We start from the raw sequence: 19,633 nt of genomic DNA on the forward strand, positions 1-19,633 counted from the left end.
TGCTTATTCTTAGGAGGCATTATGCTAGGTACTTGGAAGTTATAAAAATGAATATATTTTTATCTTGAATGAGATCACTGGACTATTGCTGATGAAAAATATATATGAACATATTGAAGATAAATCATAAAAAGCATTTGGTTGTTGGTTGTGTATCACACAACTCCTTTTGACTCTATGCATAACTTCCTTAATACTCATGAATTCAAAGAGAGTCATGTGAATGTGGTGAATATGTTGTTACCTACTTTTCAGTGCACCTCGCCTGACCATCCAGCCAATACTTAAATGGTTTACATTTTTAATTCTTGTCTGCAAAAACATGAGGATAAACAAGAAGACTTCAAATTAGTATAGATCTCTTTGTGATTTTTTTCTTCTATTCCTAGTATTTGGTATAGCCAGCCCTGGTGATCTAGTGGTTAAGATTCAGTGTTCTCACCACCGTGGCCTGGGTTCGTTTCCTGGTTAGGGAACCACACCACCCATCTGTTGGTTGTCATACTGTGGTGGCTGCATGTTGCTGTGATGCTGAAAGCTATGCCATTGGTATTTCAAATACCAGCAGGGTCACCTATGGTGGACAGGTTTCAGCAGAGCTTCCAGATTAAGACAGACTAGGAAGAAGGATTTGGCTTTTGAAAAAATTGGCCATGAAAACCCTATGAATAACAGTTGAGCATTGTCTGATGTAGCACCAGAAGGTGAGAGGATGGCGGAAAAAGACAGGGCAAGGTTCTTCTCTGCTACACACAGGGTCGCTAGGAGTGAGAATAAACTTGATGGCACCAACAAAGTATTTTGTACATAGGAATTGAAGGAAAAAAAGAAATAAAATCATTCTAATTCTGGACACTAATTTTTGTTGCAATGTTTCTTATGAAAAAGCATAGCTAATCATTGGAATTACAGCAATGTATGAATCTTCAATTTCCAAAGTTATCAAGGATTTCACAGGACTTGTAGAATGTGAGTATACAGGGTCACTACATACAGTTGTATAAGCTCTAAACTACACAAATATAGGGTATAGCATTCACATAGTCTATGAGGTGAATGGTAAGTCTTTGGGATCATGCGTTTCTGCACTCCTGAAAGTTGATTAACTTCACAGAGGTAGTTTGGACTCAAATGTGATTATGTGATCTAACAGAATGCCTGACCACTACATTATTTGCATCCATATGCCTGAAAAGGCATCATCAAATGGCATTATTTTCATTCCATCAAATACCAGCACTGTAACTTGCTGCTGTTCAAATGGTAATCCCCTATTCGAAACCTCTCAATACTTTACTCTCTCATCCTCTAACTACCCTACCATGTAAGGTAGGTTGAAAAGAGCCATGTGATTCAAACGGTATGCCTTGCTTAACTTTAATAGATCCAGTGTCCCTAATCATACTACTGTTTCATTAAAACAGACAACCATATTTATAGCCATATTCTATCTCATGCCTGGAAAGAAGGTGACAACCCAATTTGCACTATGATGAAGAGGAAGATTCCCTTCATAAACACTATTTCATATTCCAGGAAAACATACAAGTGTGCTCCAGAAACTTCTAGGAAACAGATGCAAAGTGTATCATACATATATTGAAGGTGAGTTTGGGGAAGATGATTTTCTATTAATTCCTTTTTTCCATGACTAGTAGTAGTGCTTTATAATCTTTCAGTCCCTGTCCTCTTGGGACAGTCAACTTCTGACTGACAATGAAATAACTTGGTGTCACAGAAAGAGGGATGGTCTTAAAGATGGAAGAATTTGTTTCAAATTTCAGGTCTGCTACTTCTTACCTGGATGCCCATGAACAGATCACCAAAACTCTCTGAGATTCAGTTTCCTCAGCTGTAAAATTGGGATGCTATCTTTTGCCCTGCTAGCTCCAAGAGAGCAGGGTTGTTGAGAGGAAAACTTAGACAATAAATGGGAATACATTTTGTGAACAACAAAGAACTATATAAAACCAAGGAATTCATGTTCTGGGTGACACCAGTCATAGGACAGGAGAAAAAAAAAAGTCCCTGAAGCATAGTAATAATAAAATATGACCACACTGGTAGGAAAAAAGAAAAATTTTAAAAAGAAAAAGCAAGGTTACTAATCATTCCCACCCCTGGATGTATGGTGAGCACAGACACATCTTCAATGGCATAAGAGTCAATACAAAGACTTTATAGAAATCATCTCTTATCATTTGTAAGCTTTTTATCCACTAATGCTTAGAAGAAGCTATAATTAAATAAAAGTCTATCTGTAGTAGAGAGTGTCAGTTGCCTACTGCCCATTCACTCCTCTTCCTCATAACAACCCTTGTATTATAGATGGCAGCATCATAGGAGGAAGAAAGAGAGGAAGTATGGAGAGATGAAGGGAAGGGAAAAGGAAGGAGTGAGGAAGCCAATTATAGGCCTACTATAGTGGTAGCCAATGCAATAGAAGCTCAACTCTCTAGGTGAGGCTTCTAGGAAATGTTTAAAGGGACTGATTCAAGGTATCACATATCTTTCTTTCTTCCAGCTGTCTGGAACATGGCTGTGAAGACCGAAGTTGCAGCAGCCGTCTTTTGCAGATGGAAGCCAAGAACTAAGGTGGCAAGGAGAATGACAGGAAATACTGGTGAAACCAGCATACCTGCCCTGGACTACAACCCCTCAAGCTTCCATTTTCACTCTCATTGTAATGATAATATATTACCCAGACTTTATTATATATTAAAGTTTAAAATTCATTAATAAGGTCCTATTTTATAATGCTAAACTTGGGTCAAATAAGATATAACATCATTATGTCCAAGACTATTTCACATCAAACTCCCTGTCCCATTATCTTAATTAACATCCACAAGCATAGTTTTGTTTCTCTCTCTCTCTTTTTTTTAATATTCTGGGCAAAGCCAAAACACATTCTATTGGCTTCTATAGGAATTAATGTTGCCAAGACAGCTGGAGAAGACTATGAACACTCGCTGGACCTTGCAGTAGAGCTTTGTGTGTACTCAGGGAAAACAGCTGAGAACTGAGTCCCAATTTACATAATAAGGAGAAACTTGCATTTCAAAGCCACACTTAGTTCAAGCACCCGGTCTTCATACAGTGATAACAATATCTAGTAGCAACTAGTCCAATTTCTTCTCTAAATATTTATGCCAGATTTCAATGGGAAGCTATTCATCATACTGGACTAGAATTAGTTTAAATGCACTAGCGAACTAAGCCATAGTCCCACTCATTTTCAGACCTAAGAGCATCATTCTTATTGTGATGAGCTGGCATCTGTGTGAGTAGAGTACAAATTATTCCATTTTTTTCCTATAACCAAAGGGATATCGTTACATACATAGGGTTTCTAATTTATATTATTTAAAAATTGGATAAATCAAGTCACTTGCATAATACCTCACCATTCTGCCTTTGATTGAAGTTATTTGAATGAATGCCACTTTTTTCTCTCTAAACTTACAAGATCTTTAAAGACAGAAAGAATATCTCAATCTTTTTATCCCCAAAAGCATCTAGCACTCTGCCTTGTACATGTTCAGTAAAAGTTGGTTCAAACGAGTTCACTCAGTTGTTCAGTATATTTATCTGGTGACTTTTATTTGAGACAGATGTGGTTTAAGGGTACAGAGAACCTCAGTTCTGTCACTCACTACCATGTGACCTGGGGTGTATCAATCTCTAAGCCTTGGTTTCTCATTTTAAAAACTCAGCAACACTTTTTGTCCAGCCTATCTCTTGGTGTCATTTGGTGGGTCAAATGAGGTAAATCTCTCAGATGCCTTTTTTAAGATATTATTATTATTTCTTACATGTGTCTCTGCAGTGCAGTATATCCAAGATACTTTCTATTTTCAAGTTCTTTGTGACAATATTATTTTTTACCTTTATTTATCCCTAGTGAATCTTTGCTTTGTGAAATCATATTCTCCAACAAAGTACTACCTTATAGCACTGCCACTGTGTCAATTTCACTCATGCTAAGTTGCGGTCACTTGTCCAGTGGTGCCCTTCTAGAAAGGAATTTAGACTCCCTTCTTACATAATTACCTCTTCTTTCAAATAAAAATTAAGGTCATAGACAAAGTAGAGACATCTCATACATCTGCTGCAGAGGCCCTTAGCACCAGCAATTCAAGATCATCAGCAAGAAAGGAGAGAGATGGGACAGGGAACCTAGGTGGGTTCCTTGACTCCCACATGATTGTTTTATAATTGAATAAAAGCACTCTGTACACTGCATATCTAGAGCAGGTGGAGATTTCCTCCTGGGATGCATTTAATCAGCATGTTTCTGCTTGACAAGTGGAGGGCTTTGGAACTCTGGCATACCTATATGCAAATGTGAATGCAAATTCCAAAACCAAAAAGAACTTTTATTTGGATTAGAAACCATTTGGAATTATCAACAACATAGAAAACAGAGGAACCATACTTACTTATACATATTCTAAATTAAAGGCTTTACTTCAGAATTTTGACAGTAATATGATTGAGAAAATTCATAGAAATTAATTCCTTAATACCACAACTAGTCTTTCGAATCATTGGAAATATGCCAACCAGCTCAAGATCAAACTAAAGCACATTAGCAATACAACAAATATGTAGTCTGTAACACTATAGATATCCACAAAAGAATAACATATTCTGTCCTCAAGTAAATAGAGTCTTGTGAGGCCTCCAGTAACTTAACTAAAATAAAATTAGTAAAGGTAGAAAAATATTTAAGACTGCTCCACTTCTCTCCCTCATTTTTCCACAGGGAACAACCAAAAATTAAAATTGTATGTCATCTTAATAATTGTTTTACTTAACATTTATTGAGCATGAGTTAATACAAAGGATCAGATTACCAAATCAGACTCATATGAGTCAGAGATATTACCCAGTAACATACTTTACTAATAATTTCAAGGATACAGGCACTCAGAGGCATAGGTGAAGCAGGGAAAGGTTCAGGATATCAAGTACAGACTTCTCAGCCCCTTTCTTCCCACATTAGACATGCACTCTCTGACCTGTGTTCAAAGATGAGCTCTCCAAATCAAGTGTACGGTCACCTCATACAGCAGAGAGTATTTTAGGTTATGAAACATCTCCATTTACAGCCATGTGGTTACATAGCTTACATGACATTTTCCAGAGAGCCATGCCCCATAAATCCATGGACCCTAGATGTGTTCATCACAAGCAATCCTAAACCAGAGACACCCTGCCAAAAGCAGTCCATAGACGTGACTTCTCGCAAACACCACTAGTCTATTCAAGAGATCATTTATCAGCATGTTTATAAGGAGATCAAGCTGGGTCATTTGCCTTCTTGCTTTCCTGTGAATGTTCCTCCAGTAACAAGACAGAAATGAACTGCAGACCAGTCGTGAACCCCTTCCTTCCCAGAACATTCATCCTGTTCCAAGTATGATTCCTAAATTCTTTATGTGTGTTCCTCCATGCAGTCCTCTCAACTCTACAACATTGTTCATTTTCCAAATAAAGAAATTTGGCCATGAAAAGATTATGCAACTTGCTGAAAGTCCCACAGCTACAATGTGGCAGAACCAGGATTTAAGATCTAATATGTTGACCTTAGATTGTGTTTTCTAAGGCATGATATGATTCACTTCTATAATTATAAATCTTTTTGGGATTTTTCTTTTGAGACTTCTACTACACACAAGATTAAGAAGGACAAAGATTCTGTAAGTGAGTTTTTGTATCTTCAACTGTGGTGGATTAAAGATGGATGAAAATTGTTTTACATTTCTCCCATTAAGAGATGGGATCTATTTTCCCAACCTTTAAATCTGGGCAGGCCTCTACCTGTTTTCATGAATAACAAAAGTGGTAGAAGTAACACTGTGCTAGTTCTTGGCCTAGTCTTTAAGAAGCCTGGCAGCTTCCACCTCCATCGTTTGGTGCCCTGAGACACCATGGAAGAACTTTGACTACTGTGATGGAGAGACAATGTGGAGATGCACAGAGAATGGAAAGGGAGAATGACCCAGCTGAGCCCATATTTCCAGACATCTCTGCTAAGGTGCTAGTTGTGTGTGAAGTTGCCTTGAACCCTCCAGACCAGACTAGCTACCAGCTGAATAACACTGAGTGACCTCAAACAACAACATGTGGAGCAGAAGAATAATCCAGGTGAGCCCTGCCTGATTTCCTGACCCACAAAATTGTGAAAAAAGAGACACTGTCTCCCATTCCCCACGACATACCTGGGTCATGGAAAGGGAATCCCTATAATAGTATAAAATGCTATGTCACAAGGAAAAATGAGAAAATAAAGAAAACGGGAACCTGCCTTTTAAAAACCACCTTATTTAAATTTGGGGTCTCTTTAAATAACAAAAGTAAAAGTGAAAAATTATATTTAATAAATAGTATGCTCTTGCCTTAAAAGTTAAGGGCATTCAAAGGTTCAAGAGTTCAGGACAATTTATTCATAGGTTGCAAAACGAGTTTGCAAGAGTCCAAAGCACAAGCAGCAAGCGTGGGTGAGAATTTTGAGAGCGTCACATGTTTGTGTTTTCAAAGGAAAACTGTGTGGGTGGTTTAAATTACACCAAAGCACATTTAAATTGGTGCAGCTATGTTAATATTAACCACATCTACACTGTGCTAAACTTTTCAAAATGAAAACGTGTCCATATCTCTCTGGGTAGGAGCTGTGGGTATTGCCTCAGGGCTAATGAGCCTACTTGCCTCTCTCGTGCCTAAACCACCATGACCTTTTTCAATTATGGATGGAGAATTTTATATAAGTCCTGACCTTCTACATCCTCTAAGCACAAATATCACCCCTATTCTATCTCTAAAAATTTTTTCCTTCATCTGCCTGATCATCTTATCTCATCCTCCCTACCTCTTTCCAATACACAATAGCACATACCCCACACATGCGCACACGCACATACACCTCCCCCACACACGGGCATGCAAAGCAATTAACAATGGTAGCAAAAGAGTAAGGATCATTCTTTCAGGCCTGCTTCTACTGTTAAAGCCATCAGACACTCTATCAAAATGTTAAGTCACTAAGCATTTAGATCTGTTATTAATGGCCAAATCTCTTTACTTAAAACTTTTACCTCTAAGATGTCATATACCTTAAAGATGAATCTGGCCTATTGAAATCTGAAAATCAAGCACACTAACCAGTAAACTGAACACAAATACAACAAACCACAAACATTTTATAAATGCTACTTACTGGATAAATTATGCCGTCATTTACACATCTGACATGTACTGAGTGTGTATTTTCATGTTGCCCGATCTGGGCAATGTCATTCTATTTGATTTGCTCGCAATATCCCTGTGAATTAGGCATCATTTCATCCATTTTCCAGATGAGGAACCAGAAGCTCCAACAGGGTAAATGACTTATACCAAATCACGTGGATATCCTCAAGTGGTAACCAAAGAGCATGGCCCTATCTTACATTTACTGTTCTTTCAATATGCCCAACTCCAGCCAAGTTCTAGCTAGAGATTTATTCCTCATAACTGCAAAAGATTTATATTATTCACAGAAAAGGGAAAAACAGTTTTTAACAAGTTTATAATTTTATGACTATAAAGAAGCCCCACTATAGACCAAAACTAGCCCCTCTGATAACTATGATGTTATCAGATCATATTCATATTAACTGTGAGGTTAAATATGGGAAAATATGAGTAGGAATGGCAAAAATTGATTGTATATCAATTTCATGACACGTCACAAAATAAACCCTGCAATGAGATACTTTTTTACAGGGGACTAGGAAGTGTTTCAGTAGCTAACACTGTTGATATCTCATCCATCACCCTTGGGCCCACCTCAGACGTCACTTACAGCTTTGTGGATAGCTCCTGTATACGTCAATAGCTTCCTACAGCAAGCAGCTGTGTCACTCAGTCCAAGGAATTTTTCTGGCTACAAGCGTAGGCTCAACACTTTAAAAGGCAGGCTTGAAGAGCCGAGAAGTTAACACCTCAACAGCAACCTTTAACCAACGAGGGACAGGAGTCAGTGGATAAATACTGCACCTTCCTACTCTTCAGTGAAACAATTCCAGTGTGTGTCCTACACAGACTTTAAAAGGTTCTGGGTTAGGTTGATCCCCAGTCACTCACAGTGGCAACCTGCTCACTAATGCACCCTTCAGTGGCTTTTCTTCTTCCTGTCTCACTTCCCCATACCTTGCAGGACTTCCTGGGACCATCTCCCCAAATAAACTACTTATACCTTGTAGCAGAGCATATTTTCCAAAGAGAGATACACTGATCTATCCCATCCTACATACTTTTCTTACAATGTGACATTAACAATCTTCCATCAAGAGGTGAAACACATGTCCCTTCCCTTTGAATCTAGGAGGGCCTGTGATTATGGCAAAAGAGACAACAATGCAACTGCTGCGGTTAGGTCATAATAGGTGGTACAGCTTCTACCTGGCCTTTTTGAAAGGCTCCCTCTTGGAACCCAGCCACCATGCTATGAGGAAGTCAAGCAGCAACATTGAAAGGTCATATGTAGATGCTCCAGTCAATAGTCCCAGCTAAGTTTCCAACTAGCAGCCAACATCAATATAAGACATATGAGTGAGGATTTAAATGATTCTAGCCCCCAGCTAGAGGCCAAGTAGAGCAGAGAGATGTTCCCATTGAGCCATGCCTAAATTACAGACTTGTGAGCAAAATAAATGCTGCCATTGTTTTAAGACACTAAGTTTTGGAGCAGTTTGTTATTCAACAATAGATAACTAGAACATACTCAAACTCTTGTCTCAGGGTCTCATTTGGGAGGAGCCCCAAACTAAGACAGTATCCAAGGTCATTCAACTAGTAAATGGCAGTAAGTGAATGTGAACTTAAACTGCCTACTCAAAACCCATGGCATATCCACTATACTCTACTACCTACTCATTCAGTCAAGTAACTATTTGGTCTCTTAAATATAGAGGCCACAGTGTCTCCAAAAGAGGAGACAAGAAGGCATTGTGTTCCTCACAATTCTTATGTAAGAGATAATAAATACGAATACATAACAGTCCTGAATGATTGTACCTCAATTATTTTCACTGTTCTTAACTCTATATTCCAAGTCCTACCCATTATTCTGGGTACTTTTGCCATTTTCAAATTAGGAGAAAACTTAAATGACATTACTGCAAAGGAGGAGAAAAATATAAATAGCTAATTATAGGCTTCAATGTTTTGCTTTTCATCAGAGTATTCTCAGCTGAGCAGTAAAAACTAGGCACATTTTCAACAAATTACAGATAAAAAAAAAAAAGCAAATAGTGATTCATCTAGATTTCTGTCCGATGTAGAGTTTGGAATTAATGTTGCTAACAGAAGGGTATGGACGTGGAAACATACTGTATTTTCTTAAGGAATTTTCACTCAATATATATATTTATCTTTTTAAGTAGAGTAGATTACTAAAAATTAATCTGTAAAGATAAAATTCAGAATCTGATCCAAAAAATAATCATAATTCTCACTACTAAAATAAAATTAAAAGGCAATTTCAAAATCATTATGCCCTAAAAATGTTACCCATCACATTAAATCCACTGCAGCACATTCAAATAAAGACCTGCTAAAGGAATTAGCACATGAAAAGAATAAATCTCTACTTCTCTCAAGTTCTCTGTAGCATTATGAACACAGTCCTATTGTTACTTACCAGAGGTTAACTGCAAGAACATCAGTTTCAAAGGTATAAAACACTAACTCTATCAAACACTTAAATCTGTCATTGTGACTTTCTTTGTAAAATATGCTACTGCAGCTATTTTAGTGGATATCTCTAACCTAATTGGATTTCTTTTGATGACGTTTATTTACTGAAATAAGATCTGTTTTAACTCCATCAGTCATCCTTTGGCATTTGTCTACTTCATCATCCATGACTAAGACCCAGCTGGCATTTTTCTTAAATATAATATATTTGCTTAATAAAATATACCTTAAAATTGGTTTCTGGCTCACTCTTACATTTTAAAACAAAACAATGATCAATTAGATGTAACTTTTGAAATTTTTGATGGATTTCACCCAAATCTACTTAGAGGTAGAGTTTGAGAGAAGTGACTTCACTAAGTGAAGTCTGGTCAACTTACCTGTTTAAAACAGTTATAAAAACAGTACTTCTACAGTTAATTTCAAGAATTACTAATTGAGCACTGACTCTCCCAGACAGTATGAGATATACAAAATGAATCCTTTGTCAATCTATTGAATTGATGAATTCTACTTGCTCCCTATTGGTTCCTGGATACTGCAGTGTTTTATGAGAAGAAATCAGTAGTAAAATCTCTTTCAGATGCATGTGATTCCACAACTGTTCCTGAGACCTTTGAGGTGCAAAGAATTCTCCTATAGGAGAGGGGGCTTACTTTATATCCAGAAGCCATAGAAACTTTTTAAACTATTACTATTGTTTTTCTGGCTTTCTCTAGAATTTCAACATATAGGACTGTCATGAGACTTAGTTTATTTAAATTTCTTACTAGACCATGGCAGCAGAGTAACAGGAAATAGCATCTGGGAGTTATTAAAGGTGGTTATGATCTTATGACCTACAGTTAACGAGCACATGGTAGGCCTGTCTCTCCTCAACTGTAAAGGGAGATCATTTTGTGTGCTTCTCCTAGGTTTACTATGAGAATCAAATGTTAGTGGGAGTTATGTATAAGTGATAAAGTGCTATACAACCTTACCACAGCATGTAATAGATTAGCTACCTGTCCCCCTTGGACAATTGTATCACTACATCCTAAACTTGAAGGGACCTTCAGGTCTTATAACCCAGTCTCCTACTCAGTGTCACCATCTCCCTACTACATTGTTCTCAACAAGAATAAAATTCCTGCTGTAAGAAGCCTGCAATTTCCGGACCTGCAGTCCCCAGGGCATTGGCAACCAGCCACTACAGCTGAGGAGGAGACCTCCTAGAGCTTTTATCTGGTTGAAGCAGAAAACAATAGGCAAAGGAAAGAACCAAATATTAAAACTCTTGACCTAATTTTCTCCCTATCCAGGTTTACCCTCAAAGTTAGTCTTAATTGTAATATAAAGTCAGGAATAATATATTTTCTATCATTCAGCACAGGCCCTGGTATATAATAGGTCCTCAATATATTTTGAATAGGTAAAGTAAATGTCATTTTGCCCCTCCAAATGTCCCTTCATATTCTAAGATTTGGAACCCCTTTACAGGAGACAAGGGCTAAAATATAAGCAGGATAATGAGAACTAAGAGTTCAAAATTGACATGGAACCCCAAGAGTTTACTTTTTAGGATAATTCTTTTCTGTCACAATGTAAATAACCAGTATCAGACATTTTCCTGTTGAACAATGGGGAAAGGGTTGGAGCACAGAGAAGGATCTAGTTGAATAGATCTGTTTTACTTCTTTTTATTTAATTATAATGCAGTTCAGAGTAATTTGAAATGGGATTCTTTTAGAAATGTGGTTGAGGTTTTCTGGTCCTGAGAGAAGGTGGAAAAAAGAGTAATGAGGCAAACAGAATTAAAAGAAGGAGAAAATGACAGTACCACATGAAATGGTTTGCAAGAAAGTGACACCATCCTCCTTCAAGACTAATAAAGTGCTAAACTCCTAGGAACCTATCTCCAGGAGAATTAAAGAAGACAAAGGCATGGATACTGTATAGAACTCACAAGGGAGCACTAAGCAATATCTCTGGAAACTCAGAGAGATCAGTGCAATGTCTAAGTGCTAGAAGCAGCTCTTGGCTGAGGCCCCAAGAGGTAATCCATGGCAAGAAGAAGCCCTTCCCACCTCTCTCCATTTTCGTTCCCTCTTTACTCACGTTTCTTTCCTCCCTTCCCTCCCTCATCAATGAATGTGAAATATATGTATTTCCCTTTACTCATGTCCATAATATTTGGAACAAAGGGTAGGAAGGAGGCACAGACTATCATCAGAAATAAAATTGTACTCCACAATCATACATACAACTGGAGATGATAGTAAAAACCAGTTTTCACTTTTCCCATGGACTCAGCCATCAGTCCACAGAGAGCCCATCTAAAGAAGGTAGCCTGGAGTCCCTCTTCTTTAATCTCACCCCCCCCCCCCACCCTCAAGTCCCTGTGTAAAGGTTTCCTGAAGTATTATGAACGCTCTGGCTTCCGGCTGTCAGTTGATTCATTCAATCTGGTTTTTCCCTGCATGGAGCTAGAGGAGGGACAGGGGTGCTTCAGAATAAAATGAATAAAGCCATGAAGTGAATACTCAGAACATCCACAAGTCATACATGAATCAATGTGGATGAATTTTATAAACATCATATTGAACAAAATAAGCTAGACACAAAAGAGCACCTACTATATGATTCTATTTTATATAAGTTTCAAAAATAGGCAAAATGCAACATGCTGTTAGAAGCTAGGATGGTAGTAACCTTGGGGTAGAGGGAAGTAGTGACTAAAAGGGGGATGTCTGGAATCCAGGTAATGCTCCATTTCTAGATTTGGTTGCTAGTTACAAAAGTGTGTTCCCTTTGAGAAAAATACATATTTATCATTTATATATATGTATGTTATACTTTAATATAAAGTAAAATTAAACAAATAAATGGAAATTCACTAGCACTTGTGACGTATAGAAACTAACCTTACAAGAAGATTAAAAGCCAGCTGGATTCTTCGCCTGCTGAAGGAAGGCTCTTAGTTTGAAGCCTGCTTTCTTTTTGCTAAATATGGAAGCTAGCAAGTACAGGACAGGCTATAAAGACTCACTAGCATCAAACCAAGACTTTCTCCTTGAGATAATTAGATAGACTGAAAGAAAATAGTAAAGAGACTGTCTCATATGTAATTCAATGCTATGTCATATCCTGCTTAGAATCTACCTAAAGTCATCTTTTTTTCCTCCCTTGGATTCAGTTCCACGTGATCCACACTTTTGTGAAAAACAATGCTCAGCTTAGATGCCCTACTGAAGACAAAAGTTTCCCACATTAATGCCATGCCCCGTCTTCTTTAATCTAACCTCCCAAATATCATTGCTAGCTCTGATCAAACAAGCATTCACTACACCTCTTGGACCTAGTGACTGATGCTCCAGCACTATCTAGAAGTCATCGGTTCTACCATGTCAATTACTATGTGGTGATCCTGCTGAACTTCAATCTCAGCTCACCTCCCCCAATCTGAAGGTGCTATTGTGACATGCAAACTCCATGCAAGCATGCAGAAAGATTAAATAAGTTATAAAAATTTTAAAATCTACAAAGAAAAGCCTGGTTGAATAAGCACTTCCAATGACGTGGAGAGCTGTTAGAAAAAATAAAATAGCCAGTATTCCCTAAAAAATCTCTAGTAGGATGTAGGATGTCTGTCTGGTTAGATTTAAGCTTAGTACATCTAGTGGCAAGGAGGGTTTGACAACTTCAGAGGTTCATTGGTCATTTCTACACCTAAGGTAAACCTGATTCAATATTTCAAAATGGGAAACATTACCATACCAAAAATCAATTATGCAAAACTCAAAGTTATTAGCTATAGCTGATAGTCTTCCAAGTGTATGAAAACATTTTTTCTCTGCACTTCCAAAGAAAAAAAGTGTTTCTAGGTTAAATGGGTTCCTTCCATCCTCACTTCATCCAAAATCCTTTTTCCTCCTAACAAAAGTAGCTTTGAGACAATTCAATATTTTCCCATCTATTTATTCATTACTATGCTCTTATAAAGAAGAGTAGGGTAATAGAAGAGGTTTTTAAAATTTTTTTAAATTTTTTGGTGAAGAAGATTGGCCCTGAGCTAACATCTGTTGCCAATCTTCCTTTCTTTTTTCTCCCCAAAGCCTCAGTACATAGTTTTATATCCTAGGTGTAAGTCATTCTAGTTCTTCTATGTTGGATGCCATCACAGAACAGCTTGATAAGCAGTGTATGGGTCTGCACCAAGGATCTGAACCAGCTAACCCCAGGCCACGGAAGTAGAGCATGCAAACTTAGCCACTCAGCCACGGGGCCAGTCCCAGAAGCGGTTATTTTTATTTGGTAACATTGAGGCATCCTTTTATATCTGTATGTCTTTAGGTATTATTTTCATTTTGTTTTAGGGTTGGTACGGTTGTGGGGGTTCTTTAAGTCCTTGTTGTCTTAAATGAAAACAGCATTTTTTCTGATTGTGTAAATATTTTATGCTTGTTGGATAATGTTCAGAAAATACAAGTTAAAAAATACAGGTAATACACATGAGAAAGTAAAAATAACCCACACTCAGTATTTTTCAAAGCTAACTTACAAAGGGGGTAACTGCTCCAACTGCCCTCCTGTGGGTAGCTCTCAGGCCTCTTTACTCTTTGGCCAGCAGGTTTATGGTCAAATCATCCTCATACTCACTCTCACTGCCCAATCCCTGGGCTTCTCTCTGTTTGAGTTCAGCAGAGGTTAATTATGTTAATGATTTTCACCTTCCTTTCCAGGAAATTAAAGGGTGGGGCCAAAACTAATATAGATCTTCTAATCTACCTTCTACTCATGTTGTATATCCCAATGTTGCAACTATAATATCAAATAATCTTCAAAGTATCAAGTTAGGATACCTAAGGTACATGAGAAAACTTTAATTCTATTGAAAGATGGAAGGGAAAGGATTACGTATTTTGCTTTTATCACAATGGCTCCAATTTCTGGCTATTTAGTTGAAAACCCTATAATTTGGTATATTCAAATTTGTATTTTATACCACAATTTGGAATATAATGAGAGTAACTATGCTATTTCTTTTTAAAAGTCAAAATCAGAACAGAAATAACTAAAACTATCTCAAGAAAAAAAGAAAAAGCACTATCTATCATATGCCACTAGTTTGGAATTTTAAACAAAGAAAATGCAACTATATTATAATTATGATTTTGGTTCAATCCAAGGGAGAAAATCCTGAAAACCAGAGCTTCCAATGGTAGAATGGGCTTTGTTGCGAATTAATGAGTTCTCTGTCACGAAAGAAACTCAAACCAGGTCTGTAGAGCCATTTTCTATAGATATGGTCTGGATGTTTCCACTGAATGAAAGACAGGAATGAATGAAAGCTCTTGCTCTCTCAAATCCAAGGTCCTATAATACCCAGTGGAGCTCCCCTTTAAGACACCAGCTCCTCTAACTATGCCACACAATACTTCTACAGAGTGATGAAAGTCATGGTATACAGTAGTACATGTGGTAAAGATACAGGGTCATTTACTGTAGATTTCTATTTAGATTGGTCAGTGCTCAAACTTCACAGTTTTTAAATAGTTTGACCATCACATTTGCCTCTAGAGAAGTTTGAATGAATCACTCTCCTAACACTCCCCACTTCTTCAAAGAAAAGTAATATTCCAGAGAAGTAGAATGCAAGTTCTTTGCTACCTCCTTAGAAAGTCAAAATAGGAATTCAGAACTATTCCTCTATAACATAACCAGAAAAAGGGCAGAGGCATTAGATTTAGACACTGCCTTCTCACATTTATGCCAAATTCAAACATAATCAATGAGCCTCAAAAATCTCACAAGCTGACCCTGAATTGTAGAAGCCACTGGATCTATGCTCTTAAACTATAATCTCCAACTTTTTTGTAATCATACATAAGATTTATCCATTCACTCATCGAACAGACATTTATTGAGAACCTAGTATATGTTTGGCATGCATCTAGACCAGGGGTCAGCCAAATTTTTCTATAAAGGGCCAAATAGTAAGTGGCCAGCTTTGTAGGCCATATGGTCCCTGTCACACCTACTCAACTTCCACGTTATAATGTGAAAGAAGCCACGGACAAAATGCAAGTGAAGGAGTATGGCTGTGTTCCAATAAAACATCATTTACGAAAACAGGAGGCAGGCCAAATTTGGCCTGTGGGTAGTAGTTCGCCATTCCTTGGTCTTGATCCTTGAGATACATCAATGAACAAGACAGAAAAAAATCCTTTTACTCATAGAGCTTATATTCTAATAAAATCAGTAAAAGATTAGCATGCATTCCAAATATATGTCCATGTGTTTATTTCTAAATTCTATGTGTATAATAGCATACAAACACATGTACATTATAAAATTTAGGCAATACAATAAATTATAATAAATGTGATAAACATCTTAAGGTAAATTTCGTATTAATTTTTGATAGCATTATTCACTTTTTTTATTTTAAGATTGGCACCTGAGCTAACATCTGTTGCCAATCTTCTTTTCTTTGTCTTTCTTCTTCTCCCCAGAGCTTCCCAGTACATAGTTGTATATTCTAGTTGTAGGTCCTTCTCGTTGTGCTATGTGGGACGCCGCCTCAGCATGGCTTGATGAGTGGTGCCACGTCTGTGCCCAGGATCCAAACTAGCAATACCCTGGGCTGCAGAAGCGGAGCACTCGAACTTAACCACTAGGCCACGGGGACGGCCCTAATTATTCACTTTTTCACTAAAATTATCACTACCATTATTTTAGTGAGAGCAATATTTAACATCTTGGGTTAATATTTTCTGATTCAATTTTAAGCCAGTTGTTTCAGATATTTAGTTTTAATGACGGTCATAGCAGAAAATTCATCTCACAAAGATATATAGCTCCAAATGGAAGAATTATATTATTGGCTGTGCTTATTAAACCATAATTACCATTTTTAAATCTCATCCTCCAATTATGCAAAGAATTTCATTAAATTTTTGGCTTATATATTTATATCTTCTTCAGTGTAAATGAGTTGTTACTGCCAACTAATTGGAAGGTAAATATTGGAAGGTAAATAAACATTTGTTGACTGGCTGAATAAGTGAATAAAAAGTCATTGAAAGATTTTTGAAGATATTTCCAAGTTGACATAAAACATGCGGATGAGAGTTTTTATGTGAAATACTTACAAGGTTTTAAGCAATAAACTATCATTACTAAAATTCAAGGTGCATAAGCATAATACCTAACAATATATTGAGAGAAGGAACGAATGAGGAGGTCAATGCCAAGCTCTCCACACTGTGGAATGCTCCCACTTCCACAAAGGAAATTCACATAAGGGATGTAAGGTGATCATTCAGCAATTAGAACAGGTAAGGGCGTCAAGGTCAATCCTTAGATTTAATATCAGTAAAGTTTTCTTTCTTTTATTTTAAAAAGGTATAGAGTTGAACAGACTCAATGGATCATCTGGTGCACTCTTTGGGGTGCACTTTAAAGACAACTACTCTTCAGACCTATTTATTTTGGCTGTAGTTTGCACTCGGAGAATGCCCTTTCCAACACTATTGTCTATTTGTATAGGATTTCAACCTATATTGTCAGATGTAACTTAGATTCTGCCAATTTATTTCACCTTCTCTATGTGCATAATTCTTGAGAGTAACAACCTCCCATCACAGCACACTTGATATAATAACGCAGAGAAAATTTGGATTAAATGAATCTTTCGTTCACACCTAATTCAATCACAAGCATTTGGTTGGCTATTTTTGGTTTCTAACTTCTGTGTCGGCTCCAATCTGGAATTTAAGAATCAGCAAACTTTAACTATCTGAACTGCTTGGCAGAATCTTCAAAACTCCAGATGAACTTTAGCCAAGGTTCCTCTGTCCCTAATGAGAGGTTATTAATCAATAGTATGTTTGTAGTCATGAAAGGGCTGTTTAGAATTTTAATAAATGTCATCTAGAAAATTAACAAAAAAGTAATTAGGGAGATTTATTACCCGATTCCCTATCACCTTCATGGTCAAACCAAAGGAAAATATGATAAAGAATAAGGATTACAAAAACCTCAACATTTTATAAATATACCCTCAAAATTATACTCAAATAGAGTATTTGACAGTTCGGCACTCTCTCTTCCCCATCAGGTAACACCCTATGGCATTATTCACAATATGTTAAATAAGTGTTTGATTGCTTATTTCTCCAACCCCTCCCTCCACTCCAGAAACAACTTTATAGCAGGGAATTTTGTCTTTTTTCATTTTTGTGTCCTCTTACACATAGTAGTGTTCAATTAGCATTTTCTGAAATTAAAATGCTGTGGAAGTCCCAAAGGCTATTTTACATTTCCATGGTCTACAATTAAAGAAAACCTTAGAATAGTGAAATTTATCTCATCTTCCTGAAAAATAGGTGAGAAATATTTCCTTCTTCATGTAATAGTTTTTATTCAGGAAAACTACTGTCCAAATATCATTAAGCCCTGTAATACTGAACATTGTTCTTAAAATGTATTTGAAATTCATGGAGTTTAAAAATGTGAAATTAATTTGGCCCACCTTCTTATAAAGGGACTATTTAAAAACATCATTATTTGTTGACGAAATGATCAACCTCATAAAAAAAATCTAACCAAATCACAGACAAACTCAGAACTCCTAAGAAAGTTCAGCAAGGCAACAGGATATAATATCAATAGAATTTTTCTATATCAGCAACACTCAACTAGAAATTGTAATCAAACACAAGATACCATTAACAAGAGCATGAAATTTTATAAAATTTCTAAGAATTAACTTCACCAAAAATACACAGAACTGCTATAGAGAAAATTTTTTAAATTCAGTGAAAGAACATAAAAGAAAATCTGAATAAACAAAGAGAATTCCAGGCTCTTGAAGGGATGATTGAATATAAAGATGTCAATTTTCCCCAAATTGATCTATATTCAGATCAATTCTAATCAAAATTCCAACTGGATTTATTCTCATGAACTTGATAAATCTCTTCTAAAATGTTCATAGAAGTCTAAAAGTCTATAAATAGCTAAGTCAATTTTGAAAAAAAATGATTAAAAACTAAGGAATTGCTCTATCAGTTATTAAAACATACTAGAAAGTCATAATAAAAAAGGCAAAATGGTCTTAATGCAAGAACGAACAAATAGAGCAATAAAGCCTAAGAGAGAGTCATAATAGACCCATGTCCCTAATATATAATAAGGTGGCAACATACAAAAATCAAAGAACAAAGTATGAACCAGTTAGTATACGATGTTGGAAAACCCTTTTTGAAGAAAATTAAACTGAATTCCTATATAACTCCTTATAAAAGTTGGACACAGAGGACTAAAGATCTAAATATGAAAAGTAAACTATAAAATAATAAATGATAATGTAGGAAAATAGCCTCATAACCTTAGGATTGGCAAGGATTTAAACAAAATCCAAAAACCACAATTTATAACATAAAATACTTATGAATATTATATTAAAATGAAGGATTCTGTTCAATAATAAAGTTAACAGATAGACGGCAGAACAGGAGAAGTAATTTGAAATGTCTAAAGTTGACAAGGACTAATACCTGGGACATAAAAGGAACACCTACCAAACAGGGACCCAAAAGAAAAATGGGTGAAGGAAATGAACAGGTAATTAACTCAAGAAGAAAGCAATTAAATCAAGCATATTAAGAGATGCTTACGATCACTAGTAATTAGAGAAACGAACACTTTATTTACATCAGATTAACAAAAATTAGAAAACTGGTATTCCTGCTACAATTGCTGTATAACAAATTACCACAAAACTTAGTTGCTTAAAACAGCAACAATCATTTTATTATTTCATATCACTGTCTCTGTGGGACAGAGATTCAGGAGGGGCTTGGGTGGGAGGTTCTAGCCCACGATCAGAAGGTGTCCGGAGCTG

At 36.6% G+C, this 19,633-nt stretch overlaps 1 long non-coding RNA gene across 1 annotated transcript in view; it reads right to left on the reverse strand.

The window, feature by feature from the left end:
• The window catches only part of LOC123282457 (uncharacterized), a 779,045-nt gene that overhangs the window by 596,026 nt on the left and 163,386 nt on the right, over positions 1–19,633 (reverse strand). The gene's annotated exons all lie outside the window — the stretch shown is intronic.

The sequence above is a fragment of the Equus asinus genome, chromosome X, assembly GCF_041296235.1.
Source record: "Equus asinus isolate D_3611 breed Donkey chromosome X, EquAss-T2T_v2, whole genome shotgun sequence".
In the NCBI taxonomy this organism is placed as follows: domain Eukaryota; kingdom Metazoa; phylum Chordata; class Mammalia; order Perissodactyla; family Equidae; genus Equus; species Equus asinus.